General features: G+C 43.4%; 1 protein-coding gene across 1 annotated transcript in view; it reads left to right on the top strand.

Annotated features, from left to right (window-relative positions):
* The window catches only part of LOC122815102 (protection of telomeres protein 1-like), a 1603082-nt gene that overhangs the window by 1207151 nt on the left and 368678 nt on the right, over window positions 1-27253 (top strand). The gene's annotated exons all lie outside the window — the stretch shown is intronic.

Raw genomic sequence — 27253 nt, 5'->3', positions numbered from 1 at the left:
AAGGATGTCATTTTTTTTGTTTTTATATGTATTTTTATCATTTAATTTTTATTGTAATAATAGAATGGTTATATCTTTAAATAGTTGTAATTTTTTGTGATTGCTGAATGTTGTGATATCACTGTTTAGGAGGCATATTTAAATGTATTGTTAACTGACTGAATTGACTCTGAAGAAGCTTAGCCTTGTCTGGGTAAAATCACTCGGTGATTTTATTATTAAATACATTATCAGCCTGTACACCATTTGTGGCCTTGCTTTATTGTTTTTACTGGTTTTGTGTACATGTTTGTTTACTGAACGTTAAACAGGACGAGTAGGGAAAAGTGCAGGAGTGAAGCACAGCACAGTGGGGAGGGTAACCAGAACAAGCATTAAGGAGGGCCGAGTGTGATACAACTGGATGGGGCAAGTCATATTGTTGGCTCCTGCATTGAATGGGCTGCTAGTTAACATGAGGCACGACATAAATGGTTTGATAGTGACTTTGGGGGAAAGAAAAATGGTTTTGGAGATTTGAGGCTTAGTCTTCAAAAATTGATTCTTGGCGAGAAACAGTGAAGAGACCCAAGTTAAAGTGAAACCTGTCTTCGGTCTTCGACTTTGCTAGACTTGGGAGGATGTAACAGATGTGATTACAAGGAGGGATTGAATACATGTACTGTACTGGACACCAACATTTTGTTGGAGGAGTCAGTTAAGTTGGTAGTAAGCACGGCCAGGGAGAAAGCCAATTTGCTTGTAGGATTCTCAGAAATGTTGCCTTACCAGCAGACAGCTTACTGAGGACAGAGACGATTAGGGAGTATGGTAAATGGCTGTGGCTATGGACACAAAAATAAGGTCTAGAGTGTTTATGAAGCATTGGAGAAGACCTGGCAGTAGTGACCAGCTGTTTGCCAAGGTCAGATTGGACCTTAGCCTATGAGAGACAGCACTGATGGAGCCTGTGTTAGAAAGATGCAACTCGTACATTTTACTTTCATACTAAGATGGAAATGGAAGGAGCGTCACAGATGTAGAAGAATGGCCGGTTCTTAGGAAGTAGACCAAAGGGGAATAGACACAGGACAGAATCTGGCCTGGTGCTATTAGAGTGCATTACAAATTGTATGGATAGGGAGACACGTAAGCTGCAAGCAGTGATGTTTGGGGGGGGTAACTGCTAGTATTACAGAAACACTGAGTATTAACCAAATATAGGTTGTTTAGGAATGACAGAGGGGGAAAAGACAGAGATTATTAGTACTATATATAAAGGTGGACATCAGACGTGAGGTCATAGAGGATGAGTGTACTGGATATAAAGGAGGACATCAAATGGGAGGTCGTAAAGAAGGAATACCAGTGCACACCATAAAGGAACTGAGCAAGCAAGCAGGGTCAGAACCTTAGAAAAGTACATAGGAGCTTAATGTAAAGAATGGAGGACTGGTGCACCAATGCATCAAACACATCAAGGGAGAGAAAGAGAGAGACTGAGAAAGAGAACAAAGGAGTGTGGTAGGAGGAAGATGGTTGTACACCCAGGGTAAGTGAGTCTGCCAGGATCATAGAGATTCTGCTATCCAGAATAAAGCGAAAGCAGAGTGGGATTTGATTGCACTTTTGCCTCATGGACGGTTTTAGCGAGCTGGTGCAAGATTTACCAGAAAGGTCAGAGTTCTAGATGTAATCATCACCAAGGTGAGAAGGGGCTGGTGCAAGATTGTACCAGAAAGATCAGAGTTCTAGATGTAATCATCACCAAGTTGAGAAGCGGCTGGTGCAAGATTGTACCAGAAAGGTCAGAATTCTAGATGTAATCATCACCAAGGTGAGAAGGGGCTGGTGCAAGATTGTACCAGAAAGGTCAGAATTCTAGATGTAATCATCACCAAGGTGAGAAGGGGCTGGTGCAAGATTGTACCAGAATGGTCAGAATTCTAGATGTAATCGTCACCAAGGTGAGAACGGGGGAGGTCAGGAATGTTCAGGTTGAAGGCTCTGTTAACCAGGCCATTATCATGTGATTGTTAGAGTTAAAATAGGATAAAGGGTAAGACTGGAGTGGCACAAATAGGGGTATGAGTTTATAGGGGTAGTGGATTATACCAATTTGGAAAGGTTTTCAAAAATGAGTTAGACATCCTGAGCTAAACTGAGGAAGTAAAGCTATTCTGAATGGAGGATGGGTGGAGTGTTTTGGATTGTACAAAAAGGTTTGTGGAAAAGGCTAAAAGGGAGAAGAGGAGTAGTTATTTATGGGTCAAGTCACGATTTGGGTAAAAGGTAGGACATGTAAGGTATGGAGGGAGGGGAGTGAAAAAAGGAAGACTCGGAGTGTGGCAAAAGGGCAGCATGTGCTAATCCAAGCCGGTTCTCTGTTTGCCATTTCCTTTTGTCCCTTTGCAAAACACAGGGCACCTTCCAGAACATTGATTTTGTCTCTTCTGCCCCATCATACCTGGCTGTTATAGTAACTGTAAAGCAGCATGCAGAAAAGTTACCCCTACAAGTGACTGCTTTGAATTCCAGCAACTTAGCCACGTTACTGTAACAGAAAATAAATAGAAACTCCTTCCATCCTATTTCTAATGCACAGAACAACTTCCAGCACATTGTTCATGCTTTTAAGTAATTAATATACCTCTTTGGGGACAGTTTCCCGCGTGCTATTTTATAGCTGTTGTATCATTAGGGGCACTACTGCTAAAGGATACTCTCTTTTTAACACCGATTTAAAGTAGATTTAAGCCCCTGGTTATTGGGTGGTCTGTAAACTGAAGCACATTTAATAATCACTGCATAGCCTGCTTCCATCCAGTGTACTGTTATCAACATTACCTTTGTCACCAACGCTCTCCCTCTGTTTTACCTTAGGACATACTCAATTACATATTTTTATTTCTAAAACTTAGCTCAGATTTCAGAGTGTGTGGGACCTGCTCTGTTCGCTCTTGCTCAACCCAGACTGTCTGTTACCCAACTCTAACAAATTCCTATCCACCTCCCACTGTATCTACACTTATCCCAGACAGGCTCCTTGCCTTTTAATCCTTCATCCAGTAAAACTCCATAATATTTTATTCAGTTACCTTCTTACTACGCCGTCCACATAAATAGCCTATTTTCTTTCAGTGGAACTAGTACACTAGCAAACAATACCTTCTAGCAACCCTGTCTACCTGTGCTAAAAATATGACTAAACCCACCTGAGTCCCTACTTTGCATAGCATTCCCTTTATACCGCAACTCTCCAACTATTTACTTATTCAGCCTTCCCCTCCAGTGTCTTCTCCCTTATTCACTTGTAGCCCACTCAAACATAGATACCCTTCCATTAACTAAACCCACCCCTCAACCTGCATGCTGCATTTACACGGACTCCTCCTGTCTCTACTCCTACCCATCTCATGTGTCTCCCGTCTCATCCCACTCAAATGTATCCCTCCATATCACTCTACCTAGCCAGAGTCCACAGACTCCCTACCTAACAGTATAACACCACCGCTATTTCACATAGCCCCCCTCCTCCACAATGCATCCACTTTATATGTATACAAATAAAAAATTCCATGCAACTCCTCAACTCACTTACTCCTGAATAAAATAAGCATTAACAACAAAATTGCCACAACCCCATCAATTTGCCATCTAAAAAAACATGCTTAGGAGGGGACATGCACCCTAACTCCGGGCCTACAACACCTGTTTACCTCCAGTAATACACCCCTTACCCCAGCACATTCTAAGACCACTCAACAGCCTGCAATAATAACCACAATAAGTATCTACCATATAAAAAAGGGGTAATTGTTAGGACATAAAATAATGCATGATAACTATAAGAATCAATAAGGGGAGGTTAAAAAAGATTGGGAAGAGAGATTGGTTAAGCAATTCACAAAGAAGCAATCCAGGATAGATGTATGACTCTCAAATGTGTAACAAGGTCTAGAAGATAGGATCTTTGCTTGGAAGTGTTTACACAGGTATTTGTATACCCCAAGTAGACTCCAAAGAATTTTTTCTCAGGTGGATTGCAAATGTTGGAGGTGTGATGGGGAAGAAAGAGGTAACTGGGAACATATTTTTGGGAGTGTAGTGCTTTGGCAGAATTTAAAAATTCCCTGTAGATTACTCTATCAGAAATACTGGGTGAGCAAGTTGGTGTAACTAAGGAAATTATCTTTTTGAGATATGATTCTGAATCAGAATTGCCTAGACTTAAGACTTTGCTGAGTCTAATTATGGTGGCTGCTAAAAAAGCAATTACTCAAACATGGAAATCAAAGTCTAAACCAACTGTACTAGAAGTAGTGAATAGATTAACAGAGATAAAACAACTGGAAGTGGGATCTTTAGAAAAGGGTAGGAGCAAATTACATAGGAAAAAATTGAAATTTTGGGAATAATGCATGCAGAGTAATGTTTTGGAGGAGGAATGAGGTTTAAAAGAAGACCAGATTTGAATGAACTATGTAATGATTGACTGACAGTGACTGGATAGATTATAAGTGATTTATAATGTTTGCAAAAAAATGTCTGTGGTTTGTATTCATTTATATAAATGTATGATTGTCTCTGTCATGCGTGATAATTTAGTAAAGATGTTTCTTGTTTTAAAAAATAAGTATCTGTCATATAAATACCCAGAGCATCTGTAATAACGTAGACAAACTGCATACATGGATGAACTAGATATTCTTATTACTGAGACTTGGCTAAAACAGCTTATCAAGGACAAAGAAGTCCTTCCCCAAGTTATAATATGACAATAAAAGGTAGGACTAGTGAAAAAGCAGGATGGATTGCTGTCCTATACAGAAACTGTCTTTAACTGTCTTCCAGCTAACCTTACCACATTTTATAAATGCAGAGATCTGTGGAGAGGTCCTCTGTACTCTTAAACTACTAAAAGCAAAAGCGGAACTCTTAAGACACACGAAAATGAAAACAACACTGAAGCAGAGAACCGACTCCTCTGTACTCTTCTCAAACTAAATCAACAGAAATCTTTGTCTGTCACTGGCATCTGTATTCCTCCTGGTAACATCAGAATGGCTGAAGACTTCCCATCTTGCTCCAAAACCAGTATCACCCAAGAAAAACTATTCCTAGGAGACCTCAGTATATACTGGTCTCCATTAACCCAGAAACCTCTCGCAGTGACATCAACCTCTGTGACCTCACACAATTAATTATCCCACCCACTACTCCAGCAACTCTAACAAAAAAACTAATTTAGACTGTCCTCACCTCCTACTCAAATAGCATTACAGAATCCTGTGTCCCTCTTTGGAAAAAAATGCTACATCTTACATCTGCAGAAAAACGGAAACTCCACAGAATTCTGTAACAGTAGGCTGGTTGATATCCTATCCCCATTATCTAAACTTCTAGAAAAAATGCATTCAGACACAGCTTAACCTCTACATCACTCAAAAAACCTACTATCCTATGCTCAGTACAGCTTTCCGCCCTTAGCATAGCATCACTGCAGCCCTCTTACACTTCTGTAATACTGTTAACTCACACAGGAACAATGGTCAGCTTGTGTCAGCTTTCTTCCTTGACCTCTCTAAAGCCTTTGACATTGCATTATTTTGTGACCAGAGAGGAGCAAGGATGTGTGAGCCGAGTAATAAGTTGATGGGATGAGTAGATTGTCTTTACTCCCCCAGAACCAGTAGGTGATATGTAGTTTGTGTGTCTCTGATGGTACTTGAAGGATATATTGCTGTGCCTGCAGCATTTCTTTTGCTGTGATCCCACTGCTACCAGAAGGAAAGTACAGCCCACTAGTGTGTTCCACATGCACATTGTCTTCCTTCCACAGTGAGCAGGCTTCTGCATTGTCACTCCTCTACCTCCTAAAGTTGGCTACATTGCTGTATGGGCTGCTAGTTGAACCTGGGTCATCTGGATCGCAGTTTGTGCTTCATGCCTCTGCACCATAGAGCCAACTTTTCTGCTAGGAAAACTGGAGGGGTTGATGGTAGAACTGAGACTGACTGAATGTATTGCTTCATAATTAAAGAGCAGAACACAAAGGGCTGGAGTTTGGATGAGAGTGTTTGCAATAAAGGAAATATTACATGTTCTGTAGTCTTATCTCGCCTTCATGCCTTCATTCTTGCATATGGGTTCGGAGCCGATCCTCGGCTCTGACTCAGCTGATTACAAAGCTTGAAGTCTCTCAGTTGTCTCTAGGCAAGGTAGGTATCCCATAGTGCACTAGTAAGAATCCCCAGATCTAGTTTGCCATGTCTACTAGTTCAGAAGTGCTCTCTTTCTTGGCCGTGGCTAAGTTGGATTTTTCTTCATTATTATTGATCATAGTGATATTTTTGTCATAATAGTATTAGCTTAGTTTATATAGTTTAGTTGTAGTTATTATAGATAGGAATAGTAGTGTTTTTTTCAGTTTGTGAAGTTGTTATTGAGAACTTATTGGTCGTTGCTTCCACAGGCCCGTTTTGTTCCCCTGAGTGGTATCCCTTTCTTGTGTGCTAGTTTTTTGCTATATTTACATATCTTAGCGCAGGTCCGTGTTTAGGTTAGGACCTATTCTAATATTGTATTTTTCACTGGAATAGTACTATAATTGATAGCTGTGTGCAGTGTCTTTACTAATTCTTATTAGCTAGTAATTAGCATGTTGTTGAATTTGCAATTTTTTGGTAGCGTTTTTCTTGATTTAGCTTCTCCTCTGTTATGGCTAGGTCTGTTTAAGTTAGAGGACCTAGTCCTCTGTTTTTGCTCATCTTTGTGTGGTGGTTCTTGACATGGCTAGGCCCGTTTAAGTTAGAGGACCTAGTCCTCTGTTGTTTTTCCTTGTGTGCAGTATTCTTGCAGGATTAGGCCCGTTTAAGTTAGAGGACCTTGTCCTCTCTTTCTGCCTTCCCTCGTGTTTTCTGTTTGAGTAAACATGTCTAAGGAGTCTAAGGATCATAAACCTTCAGGTTTTAAAAAGTGTCTCAAATGCTCTCAAAAAATGTCAATAACTGACAGACATAGTAATTGTGTTTAGTGTCTCGGTGCCATACATTTTCAGGGAACATGCTCTTTCTGTCACTCTCAGTTCTCGAGTTCTCCAGGAAAGGAAGAACAAACTGATCCTGAAAGGTCTCCTTAAGCCTTCCTTGGAGGAGGATTTAACCAGCTCTTCATCCTCACATTCCAGATCTCCTTCTTCAAAAAAAAGAGAAGGTCAAGTCGGCCAAGAGACATTCTCCCACACAGACTATTTATCTGGACCTCCTCAGAATTTCTCAAAATTGGACAAACCTTCTACCTCTTCGGCTCCACTGTCCTGTGAGCTGGTCGAGGTTATCAGTATCGGCACTCTAGTGTCGGCCCCAAGTTTTTCAGAGCCAACTACTGAACATTTACCTCAGAGCTGGTGTAGAGAGTTATTGCCGGTCTTCCCAACTCTCAGATCTCCCATTTTGCAGAGATCTAGGTCATCTACCTTATCTTCCAGATCCTCTAAGAGTCTTTCTGAAGAGGATGTAGAGAGAGTAGTGCTTAGACTCTTGAAGTCGTCGGCACTAGCTAATTTGTTGCCGGCTCCGACCCAGTCGGTTCTGTAGCCGTCTAAGGTCATACTCCCTTTTGCCGTTCCTCCTCCGAGCCGTGTTGGTCCTTCAGAGCTATCAGTGCCGCTTGCTGTGGAACCCTTGATTCCAGCACCTCTCGTGTCCGTCTCGGAGCCGAGTTCTGCTCTCACACTTTCAGTGCTGTCTAGGAGCCGAAGCTCACCATTCGGCCCCGACAGAGACACTTGGACCCAGACTTCTTCGGTTCCAAGCCTACCTCTCAGTGCATCGGCTAGGCTGAGCTCTGATCCTACATCCATCTTGGAGCCGATCGCTTTGGAGCCAAGGGATATATCCATTTCCTTCAAACCGGGACTGTCCTCAGAGCCAGAGAGATCTGCATTCGAGATGATGAGGAGCATGCTGTCTAGGTCTTCAGCTCCTCACAAGGGTACTGATGCTCTTCCCCCTCAAGCTCCGACCTCTGTCTCAGCACCATCTCTCTCTTGGCAGCAGAGACCCGCAGCCTCAGGAGCCCCTGTTGGGTGGCCCACAGTCTTCTGAGACCTCCCCAGAATACCCTTCTGAGGAGCCCCCTCGGAAGAGAACTTGCAAGAGGAAGCATGTAGACTCCCCTGATGAGTCAATCACCTCTGACACTGACCTAGAGGAGTCAGAAGGGTCCCCTAGGTCATCCTCTGATGATATCTCCTTTGTAGATATCTTAGAGATCCTGAAACAGAGAGGCGGCTGGGCCACTGTCACCCCTTCTGATGAGGAGTCAGCGTACATGAAGGCTTTTGGGTCTCAACCTTCAGCCTTTTGGGTGTCTCCACCTTTCGATGAGCTCTTGGACCTAGTTAGTCGAAAGGTGTGGGAAACTCCTGATGCCATGGAACCAGTCCCCAGAAGGCCCAACAAATTTCTTTCAGCCCCCAAAGAGAAAGACTTTCTGACTAAAGGTGTGCCTGTAGATGCCATGGTGGTGGCGGCAGCCACAAAGAAGGAACTAGCGAAGAATTCATCTGTCCATCCACTGAACAAAGAGTCTCGAATGATGGCTAGATACAGGAAGTGTATCTTCTCTTCAGCGGCATTTACACTCAGATCGCTGAATTATCTCACTCACTTTACTAGGCTTCAAAGAGATCTCCTAAAGGAGCTAGGGGATGCTCTCCAAGGTACATTAACTGAAGGAGTCCCTGAGAAGGTTACTGCTCAGTTGTCCATCTTAAACTCCATTGTTAACTCTTCCATGAGACTGATATCCTATGCAGCAGATGAAGCGAGTAGGGCAGTGGGTTCAGGAGTTTCCCTTAGGAGACACTCCTGGATGCATTTATGTAACTTTGCGGAGTTCTTCATATCTACTTTTATCTGAAGGTTCCTCTCTGTTTGGACCAAAGGTAAAAGATACACTCACCAGGTGCAAGCAGGAAGGGAAAACTCTCTCTGCTGTGGGAGTACATGTTTCCGTCCCTTCTAGACCATACCCTAAAGGTCAGAGAGGTGGTAAAATGTGGTTCAAGAAATCTTTTCCTGGACACACAGGGTGATTCCTCCTTCAGAGGCAGAGGAGGAGGAAGTAATGGTAGATGTCGCCATAGAGGCAGGGGGGGCCCACAAAACCAGGGTGGCCGCAATTCTTTTCGTGGACGCCCCTATCAGCGCTCCTGAAGTGGAGCCCAATTGGGCTTCTTTGGAGCCAGTCGGGGGTCGCTTATCTTTGTATCCAGAAGCCTGGCGCATCACCCAAGACAAGTGGGTACAAAGATTAATTACCAGAGGATACTCTATAACCTTCTTTTCCCACCCAATACCACCAAGAACATCCCAGATGTTCCACCCAATCACAGGGATCAAGCAACCATATAAGTTCAAAAGTTGCTTCAAAAGAGAGTCATTCAAACTGTCCCCACAGACCAGATAGGATTCAGAACTTACTCCAGATTCTTTTTAGTGACAAAACTAATGGGACTGGAGGCCCATTTTGGACCTCATCAAATTAAACAAATCAGTGAAGAAATCCAAGTTCCGAATGGTAACACTGCAGTCTATACTCCCTCTGTTAGAGAAAAACAATTGGATGTGCTCCATAGACCTCCAAGATGCGTACTACCACATAAAAATGGACAGATCGTCAAGGAGTCATTTACGCTTCCGGCTAGGAACCAGTCATTACCAATTTCGTTCTCTGCCCTTTGGTCTCACCACAGCCCCCTGGGTGTTCAACAAATGTATGGTGGTAGTGACAGCTCACTTGAGACGTTGTGGATTCCAAGTGTTTCCGTACCTGGACGACTGGCTCCCGACCGCCACCTACTTCTACAAGTCAGGGATTCAACCATCCAGCTCTGCACTCAGCTAGGGATTACGATAAATTAGGAAAAGTCTGCCTTGTTGCCCTCTCAATATGTGACTTTTATAGGCGCAGAAATAGACACAGTCGCCATGATGGCTCGCCTTCCTGCAGACAGAATACAAAATCTGAGACAACAGATATACAGTCTACTTTCTCAACAGGGTCAAAGCCAAGACGGTGCTGAAACTTTTAGGAACCGTGGCCTCTACTAGAACTCTAGTTCCACTAGCCAGACTACATATGAGAATCTTTCAATGGCTACTCTTTTTCCCAGTGGTCTCTTCAACAACTGCCCCTGTCTCATCCTATTCTGATAACGGAATCTTGCAAAAAGGACCTTCATTGGTGGATTCAGCCCGATCGACTAACGATAAAAACACCTTTCATTCCTCACCAACCCGTTACTACTGTGACCACAGATGCCTCCCAGATAGGGTGGGAGGGAGCATTATCTAGGCAGGACTGTCCAAGGCACATGGCAAGATCGCAAGGCTCACTTGCATATCAATGTCTTAGAGATGAGAGCAGTGCTACTAGCGTTGCAAACACTTTGACTTTCTTCCTCTAGGGATGATCGCAATCCAGTCAGACAGTATGTCAGTAGTATGGTATATAAACAAACAGAGAGGAACCAGATCCTACCTCCTATGTCGAGAGGCTCTTCGTGTTTGGCAGTGGGCGATTTCTTCCCAACACTTTCTAGTTGCAACACATATCCCGGGAACAACCAATGTGATAGCCGACAAGCTCAGCAGGGCAATCTTGATGCCTCACGAGTGGTCTCCGAATCAGAAAATTGTGGAACAGATTTTAAGCAAATGGGGACAGCCTTGCTGTGATCTGTTTGCCCGTCCAATCAACGCCAAATGCAGCAGCTACTTCTCCCTTAAACCCCCACCCCAACCGGGGAGACAGCGAGCGATTCACTTGTTCACAAGTGGCCCTATGGACTTCGTTATGCATTCCCTCCCTTTCCGCTGATATCGAAAGTGTACCAGAAAGACTTTGGGAAGCAGAATGATTCTTGTCACTCCTTACTGGCTTCACCTTCTGGATGATCCATGGACTCTGGACCCAGTACCAGACCTTCTGACACAGGTCAGACACCTTCCACCCCTGCCTCCACACCCTCAACTTGACAGCGTGGCTGCTCCAATTCCATCCCTAGTCAGGCTTCATGATTTTCACCTGCAGTTACTCATATCCTCACGTCTTCCCACAAGTCTTCTACAAGAAAATGATATGCTAGTAAATGGAAAAGATTTTCTATCTGGGCAAAAGATAGAAACATAGATCCTTACACAGCCTCCATTCCTTTGGTGTTAGAATTCCTAACTGAACTTTTTCATCAAGGATCAGCTGCTGCTACAATCAAAGTTCAATTGGCAGCGATCTCCAATTTTCATTTGGGACAACATGAACCTAATCGTATGGCTCAGAGATTGTGTAAATCTTTCCTAAAAGGCACTACTTTGCTGAGACCTCCCTTTCAGGAACATATATCTCGTTGGGATTTAAGTTTGGTTCTGTCCAAACTTACTTCCCCGCCTTTTGAACCCGCACATACTTGTGAATTGAAGTTCCTTTCATGGAAGACCATTTTTCTAGTAGCTGTTACTTCCGCCAGAAGAGCGTCAGACTTACAAGCACTGTCAGTCAAACCTCCTTACCTGATCTTTCATAGAGACAGAGTTTCCCTTCATACAAATCTGTCCTTCATCCCCAAGGTTTGCTCTCAATCTAATTTAAATCAAACTATCGAACTGCCAGTCTTTTTTCCTAATCATTCAAACAGAGCGGAATATACGATGTTCTTCGTGTTTCACTGTTGCAGTCATCACATTTGGGTTATCTGCTTGCAGTAGCCCTCAGTCGACCTGATTAACAAAGTCTTGGGTCCTGCATTGGTTGCTGTCCCTTCTTCCGTGACGTCAGGTCGTCAGGGGTATAAAACATGCAGCTGATACCATCGCATCAGTCTTTCTTGCCGTGGGGTGCCCGAAAAAGAAGCAGTTCGCAAGTGCAGGTTGGCCGACCGACTCCTAAAATTTTCGTTTTCGAGTTTCAGAACCGAAATCTTCAACTAAAAGCTAAGTACCCCATTGGGGAAACTTTTTCTTGCTCTAAACCGATGTCAGTAAAAGTAAATAATTACATTACTTGTGGAAAGCAAATACCTCATAAAGATTTTCATTTGTACTGTATTCCTTACCTAGGCCCTTACCCCGACGTACCTCGCTGTCGGTTTTGTGCCTTATTTAAACCACAAACTATCCATCTTCGGTATATTTTCGCTTCTAAATATTTTGGTGCTCGGTTCAATTATCATGGTATGTCTTTGGTAAGGCATCCGACTACCGACATTCCGAAAAAACGCAAAGATAAAGACAGAGACAGGCCTCCTAGTTCAAAAGCTGCCGATGACGCCTCTCCTAAGCCAGTCGCCAGTTTGCTGTTACTCAGTGAGGTGCTTTCACAACCCCTAGTACCCGCTACTTCAGATTTGCAGGCCTCTACTGAGACCCATTCGGAGTCCGGTATGCCATGAGATGCTTCAACTGTGGAACCTGCGGATGTCTGTACCTTGGATGGGTCCAGAGCCACTATGCAGGCACCGGCTTCTAAGTGTGTATTCAGGCCTACTGACTTGTATATTAAACCAACGCCATCTTCTTCTTCATAGGTTCATAGATTAGTATTAAGCTAACTGCCCTTGCGAGCCATTTTAAGCCTAGCCAATTATCCCTTGAGACTCAAACCCTGCACCTTGTGTTTGTAAGGCAAACACCTTAACCATTAGGCCACCCCCTCCCACGAGAGGCCTAAAACTCGAACCATGCCTAGAAAACTGATGCCCAGACTGCATGGTCAGGCCTCTATGCCTAAAAACAAATGATAAGAATGTCTGAAGACCTTATTACTTTAATCAGGGGAAGCCAGCCTTTCCCCTCCAAGAGACCTAGGACTGAGTTTGCTTACGATACTTCTGACCAGGATTCTGAATTTTCTGTTTCCTCTGATGACCAGGATTTACCCTTAACTACCTATGAGGATTCTGATGCTGACCCCCACCCCCACAGGATTTCTCTTTTGGTGAAACCTTTCATACTCTCAAGGAGCATTTTCGTTGGGAATGTCAGGATTTCTCTGATTCTAAAAAGAGGCTTAGGGATTTCTTACTCCTGCCCCAACACAGGCCTTTAGCTGTACCTCCAGTACTGGACATTGTTGATGAAGCCTTTTCAGAATCTAGCTTGGCCCCTGACTCTCTACCTCCTGCTCTCCTGACTCTCACACGTTTCTTTTTAAAAATCCCACTGCGGATCCTGAGACCATCTCACAGGGACCTAAAGGCATTACAGCTACTACTGCCAAAAATCCTACCCCCTCTGATAGAGACTCCAGGGCACTGGAAAGATGGGATAAGAAGGTATACACTTCTGCAACTTTGGACATTAGGGCCTTAAACTGCCAGATTCATATGTTAACGTATCGGCAGTATATTACTGGATTGCTTAAACAGAAAATGATGTTGATTCCTGATTGTGCTGAAAATAAGGATTTACAGGATTTACTGCATTCAGCTGAACAAGTTGGAAAACATACTTTGCAATGTGGTTTTGATTCACTAGAGGCTTCTTGCAGGGCTGCTGTAACTGGGTCTGTACTTAGAAGGCATGCTTGGCTTAAGGAGCAATCCTTGCCAGATCATGTTAAAGTGGAATTACTGGATGCTCCCTTAAACCAGGACCACCTGTTTGGCAACAAAGCAGAAGAAGTTCTTAAAAAGATGGAGGAAAAAGCTAAATCTATGCAAACTGTAAAAGATTTTTACAAGTATAGCCTCCAAGGTTTAGTAGGCATTGGCCTTCCAAGAATTAGTCCTTTCCTGCCGCTTCCAGACCTTCTCAGTCCAAACCCAGATCCAGCAGAGCTTCCAGGCTTCAGTCCCAGGGTACGCACAGGACTAACCACAGGACTGCCAACCAAAGCAAGGGACTGTCATTCACACTACCCCCTGCCGCCCAAACCCTATCAAGAGATGCATCGGACTATGCATGGGGGGCTCAGCTGGCAGGGAAGTGCATTCAGGGCAAATGGAACTCAAGTCAAATGCGCCTGCATATCAGTCAAAAAGAAATGTTAGATGTACAGAATGCTCTGACAGCTTTCAAGGACCACATTCTTCCAGGACAATTAATGGAAAAGAAGGACACCATCACTGTTATGTGGTATATAAACAAGCAAGGGGGATACACATTCTTACCCCTCTGCAGACTAGCCATGGCATTGTGGAACACAACCCTGAGCTACCAAGTGCATCTACAAGCTCAATTCCTGCCAGGAAAACGAAACACACTGGCAGACGAACTAAGCAAAAACCTCATGGACCCAGTCGAGTGGAAACTGGAACCAAGGATTTTCAATATGTTGACAAGCAAATGGGGGAGCCCAGATATAGACCTGTTTGCCTCCCCCCAGAACTATCAATTGGACAAATTTTGCACAAGGACTCCCCACAAACAAGTTTGGAAAGTGGATGCTCTGTCCTTCAGCTGGAAAAAACTATCAGTTTATGCCTTTCCTCCTCTGCCTCTGCTCTCCAAAGTACTACTAAAGATCAAACAAGACAAACCAAGGACAATTTTGATTGCACCAGACTGGCCACACCAACACTGGTACCCCCTCTTGTGCAGTGTGTCACTGTTGGTCCCATGGCACCTGCCTCAGTCTCCTACCGTTGTCTCAGCAGGAGAACCAGATTCTGCACCCTCAGTTTCACACACTGAACCTAGCAGCCTGGCTAATTACCTAATTTCTCCTTTACCATTCCCTCAGTAAACCAGTGATGGATATCATTTTAGAGGCAAGGAGGCCTAGTACTAGAAAATCGTATGCTGAAAAATGGAAAAGAGTCTGCGCCTGGAATCAGTCTCAAGGGATGAGCACAGCAGTGCCCAATTTACCTCAGATTTTACAATACTTAACTGAGATGCATCACAAGGGCCTGTCTTTCTCCTCCATCAAAATTCACGCCTCAGCTATTTCAGCTCATTATAAAACAGAACCTCCCCTCTTCTCTCATCCACTGCTCAAGCAGTTCCTCTGAGGGGCCAAAAATTTACGACCACACAGGAAAGCTCCAACTCCAGCCTGGGACCTTAACTATGTATTGGAGAAACTCACTCTTCCCCCTTTCGAACCAGCTGCTACTGCAGACTTAAAATTCCTTTCTTGGAAAACAGCTTTCCTTTTAGCAATCACTTCAGCAAGAAGCGTATCTGAATTACAGGCCCTTATGGCAGTGGAGCCTTTCATCATCTTTCATACGGACAGGGTGTACCACAGGACCAATCCCTCCTTCATACCCAAGGTGGTATCTAGTGTGGCCCTTAATCAGTCCATTCATTTGCCAACCTTCTTTCCTAATCCACAGAGCAAAGGGGAACGGATACTGCACTCCCTAGATGTGCACAGACAACTTAGATTCTACTTGGACAGGACTAAACTCGACTAACTCAGCAGAAAGCAAAATAGATTAACAGCCACTGCATTAGTCAAGTTCTAGAATTCTTATTCAAGACAACTGTTGTTTCACCAAAAGACTTTCTCTAAAGTTCTCCAAGCGCCTTAGTTCAAAACACAACAAATGACTCCGTTGTGAATTGAACCAAGGCTGAAGTCATGTTTGACAGTTGTGTGTGTTGAAAACAACAAACTGTTGTTTTGAAACTGTTTTTTGTTATGGTGAACCTGGCTACTCTTGGTGAAGCTCTTACCTCGCTTGTGAGGCTGAGTTAGTCGTATCTTGGACTAGAGAGCTAGCAGTTCCTTTCTGTTGTTTCTTCTTGGACAGGACTAAACCTCAAAGGAAATCTGAACGACTGCTGGTGGCATTTGCTGCAGGGGCAGAGGGGAAGGCTATTTCAAAGCAAACCATCTCCAAATGGATAAGCCATTGCATTCATTTCTGCTACAAGCACCATGGAAAACCTATCCCACATGGGATCAGACCCCACTCAACCAGGGCTGCATCTACCTCTACAGCCTTTCTCAGAGGCGTCCCTACCAGGGACATCCTAGAAGCTGCTACCTGGAGTTCTGTACATACTTTCACCAAGCATTACCATCTGCCAATTCTCTCTAAATCCAGAGCTGGCTTTGCCACTGCAGTCTTGCAGGGCCTTATAGCTGGTCCTAATGCTATCTAAATTCCTCCTCCCATCCTTAGCTTTGGGAATCTACCCAAATGTAATGACTGCAACACTGAAACACGAAGAACATAGTACAGTTGTGTACACTTACCATAAATGTAGATGTTCGAGTGTATTCACTGTTGCAGTCCTGGTTATCCTCCCTCCAGCCCCCTTACTTCTTTTGGCTATAACTCTACTCTCCTTTACTATGCTCTAAAGCTTTTCGGTGTATTTGCTTTTTTGTTGGAGGTATATCCTTGTTTATTTATAGATTTAATTGCTTCCCATTGGGGGGGCACCTGACATCTGGGGCAAGAAAAACTGATGTAATGGTGTTGGCTGCATGTTTTATACCCCTGACGTCATGGAAGAAGAGACAGCAACCGACGCAGGACCCAAGACTTTGTTAATCAGGCCGACTGAGGGCTACTGCAAGCAGATAACCCAAATGTGATGACTGCAACAGTGAATACACTCGAACATCTACATTTATGTTAAGTGTACAGAACTGTACTTTTCATCAACTTGATGTTCACAGACAGTTAAGGTTCTATCTACATAGAACCAAGGAGCTTAGGAGATCAGACCAATTGTTTGCATCTTTTTCTGAGACAAGAAAATGTATGCCAGTCTCTAAGATAACATTATCAAATTGGATTTCAAATTGGATTTTGTTTATTTACTCTTCTAATGGCAAAGAACTCCTGTTTAAAATTAAAGCTCATTCTACCAGATCTGTATCCACATCTGCTGCTTTTCAAGCCAAAGTCCCAATTGACAGTATATGTGCAGCAGCAACTTGGGCTACCCCTCATACTTTTATTAGTCATTACAAATTGGATTTGGCATCTAGGGGTAGAGCCTCCTTTGGTAACATGGTTCTTAAGAGTATATTCCCATGAGCCACCCGAGAAAAAGGTGCTAGGGATGCTGTCCCATATATAAGAATGAAGGCGAGATAGGACTACAAAACATAAAGAAGTTATGTACTCACCATAACGTTCCATGTTTGCAGTCCATCTTACCCTTCATTCTTTCGAACCCACCCACCTACCCCTGTCCATGTATCCTTGGAGGATCTGGAGACAAGGTAGTATTTATCTTCTGTAGGGTGGAGACCTTTCATCTTTGTTGTTCCTTGTGGAAATACTTTCCATCACTTTTTTAGACAGCAGCAAACAAGATCTGGGGATTCTTACTAGTGCACTATGGGATACCTACCTTGCCACAAGCCAACTGAGAGACTTTGAGCTTTGTAATCGGCCGAGTCAGAGCCGAGGATCAGCTCCAAACCCATATGTAAGAATGAAGGACGAGATGGACAACAAACATGGAACATATGATGAGTACATAACTTCTTTTTTGAGTACCACACTGATGTCCTTCTCTATCACTGATGCACTATTCCTTACAGTAGGGATGGACTAAAGACACTTGTGAAGAACCAGGCTAACCAGAACCCAACAGAGTTGTCACTTTTATTCATAAACTTAAGAACAAACAAACGTTTAACTGATTCATGAGTGCTTAATCCTACTAACACAGTTTGAATACTTTTCCCCATGATACTTGTTCAATTAATGCAAATTCCATTAATTACAGTTAATTATTAAATTAAAACAAATTGAACTCATACAAACATAGTACCTAAAACCACTAAGAGTACTTGTTAGTCAGTGTAAAAAAAACATAAAAAAAACTGTTAAATATGTTAGATACAGTAGGGATCCCTTGCCTAGGGCAACCAGACGTCTGGCCAGTATACCAACGCCTTAGGTTGTAGCAGGGATGTTGTACTTCACACAAATGCTCCCCGTGCATGGTGTAGGCCATAATGGATATACCATTCTCAGAGCCTCTTTGACACCAGTCCAAACACCATCTTCAATCGTCAGTCTGAACGCTCTTTCATCTGCTGCTTGCCAAGCCAGTGTGAAATAAGTGCTTCACTGGGTTTTTTTTTTTTTTCCTTTTTCGTTTTTGCTGGTTGTTGGTTTACATGTCATCCGGAAAGGAGAAATGCCAGTGTGGAAGACAGATTCACCATAAGGACCGTCATGAGCAGTGTTTGTTTTGCTTGGGTGCTTCTCACAACCATAGGTCTTGTTCTATTTGTCCTGAAAACGTTGTGTAGTTGCCTCTCCTCTTGGGCTATTTCGCTGGAGAACCAGTGTCTAAATTTGTTGGCTCAGGGTACTATGGTGAAATCATCCCAACCCGAAGGTCAGTCATCCATGAAGAAAACCAAGAAAGTTTGTTCGGATTCTTCTGCTGTTCCGCCTCAACCAAACGTCTCTCAAGGCCCATCTTTGCAAACATTGTTCTAGCCCAATTGAAGAAAACTTATATTTTCACATCGGGTTTTAAAGAAGAGTGGAGTGTGTATGAGAGATTTTTAGATGATATAGTAATTTTTTGGAAATAAAGTGAGTCGAGATTATTGGAATTTTATGATTATTTGAGTAATTGTACAACATTCTTAAAGTTTACTTTGAATATGGATTATGAGAAAGTTAATTATCTTGATGTCACTATTCTTAAAGATAGGACCAATAAGAAATTTGTGTCTACATTATATAGGAAACCAACATACTCAAACACTTTGTTACACTTCAGTAGTTGCCATCCCTTACGTCAAAAGAAGACTCTGGTTAAGGGCCAGTATGTTCGGTTAGCCAGAATGGTGTCTGATAATTTATTTTTTTTAACAATGTGACATCTTGAAGAGTATGTTAGGAAGAAGAAGTTACCCAGAGACATTTGTAGACAAGATTCTTTGGGGAGTAAAAAGTAAAAGAACTGATGAAGGGATGGTCTTTACGTACTGGTTATCGGCACCTTTCTGGTTAGTATTAAATTAAGTAATGTGTCTGACAATAAAGTTAAAGATTGTAGGAATAGGTCATGCGTTGTACTGTTCAATAAAGATTTTTATTTCATCAGTGGTATAATAAGGTGAAACTGGGATCTTTTTAGAAGTGATCCAGATTATATAAAAATTTTTGGAGAAAAAGTAAACATTGTGTATAAAAAAGAAAGTAGCTTCAAGCAGTTGCTTGAAAGGGCAGAGAATAACAGAAACCACAAAGATGGAAAAATGTGTTAGTGTGGGGCATGTGCCCAACGTTGTACCATTTTGGTATGTAAGAAAATAAATCTTTAGGGGCATTTTGTGGTAAATGTCCCCGGGAGATTCTACTGTTATTCTAAAGGATTAGTATATGCTGCTGTATGTTGACATGCGAGTGTTTCTATATAGGAAAAACTGTAAGGGCTCTTAAAGACCGAATATATCAGCATTTCTATGACATCAGAAAAATGGGCACTAAAAATGCATTATTCAAACATATTTGTGAAAATAAAGACCATGTATTTAAATTTTGTATTATTGACCAAAGTGATTTGGGTCCTTGGGGGGGGGGGGGTGACCTGACTCGACTCAGATTATGTAGAATATTTGGAATTACAGTGGATTTTACAAAGTAATGCTGTAACATACCCAGGTCTTAATGACCATGTTTCTTCAGACTAAAAGCTTACTATATGTTTTAGTTATGCATCAGTACTGCAAGAGTTAGATGTAACTTGGTGGGGAAACTCTTAAACAGTGTGACTTTTTAATTCGTGAGGTTTTGGTTATTTTAAAAGTGTGGGGTTGTACTTTTAAAGTTTTGTGATATTTAAACAAATTTTTAGATGTTTTTTTTTTGTATTCTGATGAAGTCCATGATACCTGGACGAAAGCGCTCAAGTTTGTGAATAAAAGTGTGAAGCTAAGAGGTTTCCCTGTTGTTCTTGGTTGGAATTGTCTTGTGTTTTTTTCTCTCTCTCAAGGCTGGTGAAAGCCCGGAGGACTGTCTGACTTTTCAGTCATATTCCTCTACTGTGACATGGACCTGGCTTCTTGCACATACCTGGAGACAGATGTCCATTTTGGATGTTTGGAGGAACCGCAGCTGATTATTTCTAAAGGGCCTAGGGGTGTTCTGCAAATCTTTGTTAGGGAGGAGATTCCCAGTACAGTTATTGAGTGTAGACCGGATCTGAGTTGCATAAAATATTTAGGGATGACGTCCCTTTAAAAAAAGAAGCAAAAGCCTAAAGCTATTTCTCCTGCTCCTAAGGATCCTCGGCATGAATGGAGGATTTTACATGGGGTTGTTCAGCGCTTTGAAGCTTCCTCACAGGGCTTCTGTCCTGCTTCCCCTTGGTCTCCTTTTAAGAGACCTAGGGAGCAAGTTTCATTCAGTGAGGAAGTAGATTCTGATGAAGAATCTTTGGCCTATTCCTCCCAGATTCCCTTTCCCTGGGATTGTGGTTCAGAGGAAGAAGATTCTGTTACACCTGATTCTCCTTTTGAAGAGATTTCCTTTGGGGACACTGTTTCCTGTATGATGGAGTGTAAGTGGGACTGTGCTTGGGTTTCTGATGTTCAAAGGAAGTATTCTAACTACTTCAGATGGAGTCTCCCAAGCCCTCTGCTGTTTCTCCTTGTCTTGCTGCTGTGTTGGATACTTTTTCTCCAGCTTCTCACCTCCCCTGCTCCTAAAAACTGATAGGTTTTATATGGTGCCTGATGATTGCAAATTTCTTTACAAAAGTCCCTCAGCTGACCCTTCTGTTATTTCTGTCTCTTCTGATAAACCCTGTAAGCTTTTGCCTTCTACTAAGCTGCTCCCCTCTGACAAGGACAGCAGGACTACGGAGAAGTTGGATAAGAAAGTGTATACTGCTACTTCTCTGGCTTTCAGGGCCGTCATATGTCCAAGTACATTCAGGCTGTTCTCTCTCAGGCTTTTCATGTTATTTCACGTCTTCCTGATTCTGAGGGTAAGGTTTTGGCCCTCTCTTTGTTAGGATTCTGTTCTCAAGGTGATTCGCCATTCCGTTAAATGTAGCTATGATGTAGCCGATGCCTCATCTAGAGCTGCCACCATTGTTTCTGTGTTGAGGACATACTCCTGGCTTTGCCTTCAGCCTCTGTCTGATGATGTCATGGCCAAGTCGATGGATGCTACTCTTGACAATAAAAATCTCTTTGATTCTGCTGCTGTTGAGCTTTTTAAACATCGCCAGGAAAAGGGTAAGGCTGTGCAGGAATTGAAACATTTTTGATTCCCCTGTTCCCAAATTTCAGAGGAATTGCTCTACCAAGTCTGCCTTTGTCCGTAGAAAGTCTTACCCTCCTCCTAAAGGTAAAAAGGGTGCTGGAAGGGTGGCTACTCCTACGTCTACTCAGACCCCTACAGCTCAGAGGCCTCTGTTTCCAGACAAGCCAGGTTCAGTCTGACTACCTTCTTCCCTCCTTCCCTCAGCCAAGTTCCTCTGTCTGTTCATCTTTCTGTGACTCTTCCAAATTGGCTACAGATCATTCAGGACTCTTTGGTTCTTTCCATCATTTGGCAGGGGTATTGCATGTTTACATTTCTGTGTTATTCCCTTGCATTTTTGGTTGTCTGCTTTGCCCTTTGACCTCTCTACTGCTCCAAGGGTCTTCACCACATGCCTCACTCCTGTGGTTGCTTTCTGCAGGATGAGAGGTATTCAGACCCTTCCTTATCGACTCCTCTAGGTTTCCTGTCCAGAGATTTTGTGTCAGCATCTTCAGTATACTATTTGCCTTCTGCAAAGCTGAGGGTTTACAGGGAACTTCCAACAATCCTTCCTGACTCCTCCTCAGGATCACATTTTTCTCAGGTGCATGTTCCAGACCATTACAATGCTGCCATCCCTGCCTCCCCCAAGGCTTTGACTCTGATTGCATTCTTTCAATCCTTTCTTCCTCAGGCCTCGATTAGAGAGTTTCTAAGGGCTCTGGGATACATGGCTTTCACCCTTCCTATGCTACCTCTGGCCAAGCTTCATATGAGAAAGTTCCAGTGTTTCCTAAAGTCAGTCTGGCTTCAACATTCTCATCCTTTAGACTTTCCAATTCCTTTTCTCTCATGTCTCAAGTTAGAGCTCCAGTGGTGGATTTGTCAACTGTCCCTCAACCCAGGGCTTCCTTTTCAGCCTGCAGTCTCTGCTCAGGAACTCATTTTGGATGCCTCAGAAGTGGTATGGGGAGCTTTCTTTGGCCCACTGAAGGTTCAGGGCCTTTGGTCTCTTTGTCAAAGGAAAGACCATATCAGTGTCAAAGGGATGAGAGCTCTTCTTCTGGCTCTTCAGGCCTTCCATTATCTTTTCCTTTAAGGATCCCCAAAAGTTTCTCAGGCAATACCACAGTGATGTGGTATATCAGCAAGCAAGAGGGGCTCTAGCTGTGCAGTAGTATCAGATGACTCTTTAAGCTGTTTATATTCCTTCAGATTAGAACATTGTGGCAGACTCTGTAAGCAGGTCCGTAACACAGACTCAAGAGTGGGTACTTCACAGACATGTGTTTCTGGACATTGTCCTCTGGTAGGGTAGTCCTCAGGTAGATCTTTTTGCCTCCCTCTGAACACACAACTTCCCCTGTTTTGCACCAGAATCCCATGTCCTCTTGCCTGAAAGATGGATGTCCTCTCTTTTTCCTGGAAGGGGATGTTTATGCCTTCCCTTGCCTTTCTTTTGTACCAAGGATCTTGTTCAAGATAGAACAGGATGCTCCTGAAATCTTGCTGGTGACTCCCTTTTGGCATAGACAGCATTGGTTCCCTCCACTTCTGCATTTAGCCAAGGGCTATCATCACAAGTTGTCCCACAGGATGGACCTACTCACACAGGACAAGGGGTATCTCATTCATCCCCACTTGTCCACTCTTCAACTGATGCTGTGGGTGATAGCCTTTTGATCCCTTTTAGCCATCTTTTTTTTCTGAGGACATGCTTCAGGTTCTGCAGAGGTGAGGAAATCATATTTGTCCAAATGGAAGAGATTGTCTCTTTGGTGTTTTGCTTTGTTAAAGCCCACTTGTCAGCCATTGTTGCTTGTCTGCCTTTGACTCCTCCTTTGGCTTCTAGATTTTGAGGTCAAACAATTCCTTAAAGGCGTCCTCCTTATTAGGCTTGCCAGGAAGCCTATTCCTCCTTCCTGAGACCTTAATTTTGTCCTGGAATAATTGACTCTGGCTCTTTGCTTCCTTACAGCATTGTTCTTGGAAGACTGTTCTTTTTTTGGCCCTTACCTCGGCCAGGTGGGTGTCTGAGCTGCAGCCCATGCTCCTGGCTGCTTCTCCTTTTTAGTTTTACATAAGACAGAGTCCTTCACACTTTGGATTTGCATAGGCAACTCAATTATTATTTGGATAAAACTAAAGCTATTCATAAATCTGAACAATTGCTTCCTTTCATCCTGGGTCTTTGGGTTTGGCTGTTTTAAGCTACCTATTTCTTCATGGATATCTAAGGCCATTTCTTTTTGTTACCCTTTTCATGGGAAAAGCCTTTCTTCAGTTAAGGCTCATTCTACCAGGACTGTCACTTCTTCTGTTGCTGTTTCGAAGAATTAGATACCAGCTCCATCGTTGAGGCAGCTGCTTGGACTTCTGTGCATACTTTTCCAAGCACAATAAGCTGGATATGGTTTCCAGGACTAGAGCTGGGTTCACTGGGCCTATCCTACATGGCTTTCTTGAAAGCTGTGCTGGATCGTCCTCTTCCCACCTTTCCTCTTGAGCTTTTGTACTGCCCCTACTGTAAGGAATACCACAACAGTGATATAAAAGGACAGAGTACAGTTGTGTAAAATGTTACCATAACAGTAGATCTCCTTCTCTTCACTGTTGCAGTATTTGCTCCCTCCCTCTCCCTGTTTCTTTCTCCTTCTGGATGCACATGTTCCTCTTTTCTCCTTGGACTGTTGTTCCTCCTGGGGCTTCTCACTTTTTTTGCCCTATGCTGTGCGCAAATAGCATACATGTGATGTCCTTATTACACCCTAAGGTTTTAGTATACTGGCTGGATGTCGAGCTGCCCTAGGAAAGGGATCCCTACTGTAAGGAACACTGCAACAGTGAAAAGGAGGACATCTGCTGTTATGGTAAGATTTTACAGAACTCTACTCATGTTCTTCGTGTTTCACTGTTGCAGTCATTACATTTGGGTTATCTGCTTGCAGATAGCCCTCAGTCGGCCTGATTAACAAAGTCTTGGGTCCTGCGTTGGTTGCTGTCCCTTCTTCCATGACGTCAGGTCGTCAGGGGTATAAAACATGTAGCCGACGCCATTTCATCAGTCTTTCTTGCCATGCGAAGCCCGAAGCAGAAGCAGTTCGCAAGTGCCGGTCAGCTGACTCCTGACATTTTCATTTTCGAGTTTCAGAACCGAAGTCTTCAACTAAAGCCACGTACCCCATTGGGGAAACTTTTTCTTGATCCTTACTGATGTCAGTAAAAGTTAATAATTGCATTACTTGTGGAAAGCAAATACCTCATAAAGATTTTCATTCATACTGTATTCCTTGCCTAGGCCCTGACCATGATGTATCTTGCTGTCATTTAATCAGCGCACTATCTGTCGTCGGTATACTTTCGCCTCTAAATATTTCGGCTCTTTGTTTAATTATCCAGAAATGTCATTGGTTAGCCATCCGACTACCGGGATTCCGAAAAAACGCAAAGATAAAGACAGAGACAGGCTGCCGAGGTCCAAAACTGCCGACGACGCTTCTCCTAAGCCAGTTGCCAGTTCGCTGGTACTCAGTGAGGTGCTTTCGCGGTCCCTGATACCTGCTACTTCTGATTCGCAGGCCTCTACTGAGACCCATTCGGAGTCCAGTATGCTACGAAATGCTTCAACTATGGAACCCATGGATGTCTCTACCTTGGATGGGTCCGGTGCCACTATGCAGGCACCGGCTTCTGAGGGTGTATTCAGGCCTACGGACTTGCATATTAAATCAACGCCTCCTTCATTACTAAGGCCTAAATCTCGATCCATGTCTAAAAAAACGACGCCCAGGCCACATGCTCAGGCCTCTATGCCTAAAAAACAAGGGATAAGAATGGCTGAAGATCGAATAACTCTAATCAGGGGTAGCCAACCCCCCCCGTCTAAGAGGCCTAGGACTGAAGTTGATTATGAATCTTCTGATCAGGATTCTGTTTTTTCTGACTCTTCTGATGATATGGATTTGCCCTTATCTACTTATGAGGTTTCAGATGCTGAGGACTCTATTCCCTCTGTTTCCCCTCCAGAGGATTTTTCTTTTGGTGAAACCTTACATAGTCTAAGGGAGCATTTCCACTGGGAAAGCCAGGAGTTTTCTGATTCAAAAGAGGCTTAGGGATTTCCTTCTCCTACCTCAGCATAGGCCTTTAGCTATTCCTCCTGTACTAGACATTGTTGATGATGCCTTCTCGGAATCTAGTTTGGCCCCTGATTCCCTGTCTCCTGCTCCCAGAAAACCTGACAGATACTACAGACTCCCCGAGTCCCACAAGTTCCTTTTCAAAAAGCCGATTGCTTATCCAGAGACCATTTCACAGGCATTAAGGCTTCTACTGCTAAAAATCCTACCCCTTCTGATAGGCTCCAGGGCGCTGGATAGATGGGGAAAGAAGGTTTACACTTCTGCAGCCTTGGTCATTAGCGCTTTAAACTGCCATTTTGATATGTTAAAATATCAACATGTTATTGGACTGCTTAAACAGAAAATTATGTTGATTCCTGACTGTGTGGAAAATAAAGAATTACAGGATTTAATGCATTCTGCTGAACAAGTTGGAAAACATACTTTGCAATGTGGTTTTGATTCATTAGAGGCCTCTTGCAGGGCTGCTGTTACTGGGTCTGTGCCCAGAAGGCATGCCATCTTTGCCTGATCATGTTAAAGCTAAATTGTTGGATGCTCCTTTAAATCAGGACCGCCTGTTTGGCAACAAGGCTGAGGAATTAAAAAGATGGAAGATAAAGCTAAATCTATGTAAATTACAAGTTCATAGGTTCATAGGTAGGTACTAGGCTATCGGCCCACGGGCCTACGCAAGCTTAGCCAACAAGGTTCCCTGGCTTACGCCACCCAAGAATTTTCCTGTGCCACTGTCGGGCAGAGACACAGAAGTGATCCCCGGGGTGTATTTCCTTTTTCCCATCCACTCATCAAGATTTTTCTTGAAGAGTGCTAATGAAGAACTTTGCTTTACATAGATGGGTAGCCTGTTCCAGAGTATGGGAAGTCTCTGGGATAGGAATCTATCCCTCCAGCATGTCCTGTTTATTGTGGTGACAAGGTTTAGGTCCCTAGAGCGTGTAGCTCTGTGGGATTGGGATTTCTTTAGGTGTAGCATGTCCAACAGCCTCCTAGATTTAGTAGGCACTGGCCCTCTAAGAATTGGTCCTGTCCAGCCCCTTCCAGGTCTTCTCATGCCAAACCCAGACACAGCAAAAACCCTAGGTTTCAGTCCCAGGGGACTCGCAGAACTATGCAGTGGGGGGCCCTCCACTTCCAAGTCTGGGAATAATAAGACTACCCCCTATGGTAAACTGTCTCAATGACTTCCTTTTAAAATGTTCAAGCACTTATCAACTGACTGCCCCTTTGGGGGGAAAGATTGCTCTTCGTGCAAAGAATTGGGAACTCATTACCCAGGACAAATGGGTTCTAAATATAGTGTCCCAGGGATACAGATTTCACTTCCACACATTGCCAACACCAAGTGGGTGGCCGGACCTACCCCCAAATCAGTGGACAGAGGCTCAAAAACAAGTACTTTCTCTCTTAAGCATGGGGGCTATTCAACTGGTACCAGAAGAGGAAAAGGGACAAGGTTTCTACTAGAGACTTTTCCTGGTACCCAGAAAAGACAATTCACGGCGTCCTATCCTGGACCTGTCTACTCTAAACACCTTTTTGGGGATTCCAAAATTCAAGATGCTGACTCTTCACCAATTACTTCCTGTGCTAGGCAAAGATGCCTGGTTGGCAACACTAGATTTAAAAGAAGCATACCTGCACATCTCAATCAGGGAATCTTGCAGAAGATACCTACGCTTCAAAGCAGGCTACAGGCACTATCAGTTCTCTGCACTGCCCTTTGGCTTATCTACTGCACCCAAGACATTCACAATGTGCCTAGCTCCAGTTATTGCATTTTGCAGGCAAGGAAATATTCAAATATACCCATACCTGGACGATTGTCTAATTCAGGCAGAAAGACAGGACATACTTTTGAATTATCTGGCCTTTGTAAAAAGGGTTCTAACTTGTCTGGGGTACACCATAAACGAAAAGAAATCACACCTGGTAC

The sequence above is a fragment of the Protopterus annectens genome, chromosome 11.part0 (genome assembly GCF_019279795.1).
Source record: "Protopterus annectens isolate FY-2018-M chromosome 11.part0, PAN1.0, whole genome shotgun sequence".
In the NCBI taxonomy this organism is placed as follows: domain Eukaryota; kingdom Metazoa; phylum Chordata; order Ceratodontiformes; family Protopteridae; genus Protopterus; species Protopterus annectens.
This window is presented reverse-complemented; position numbering and strand designations above follow the sequence as displayed.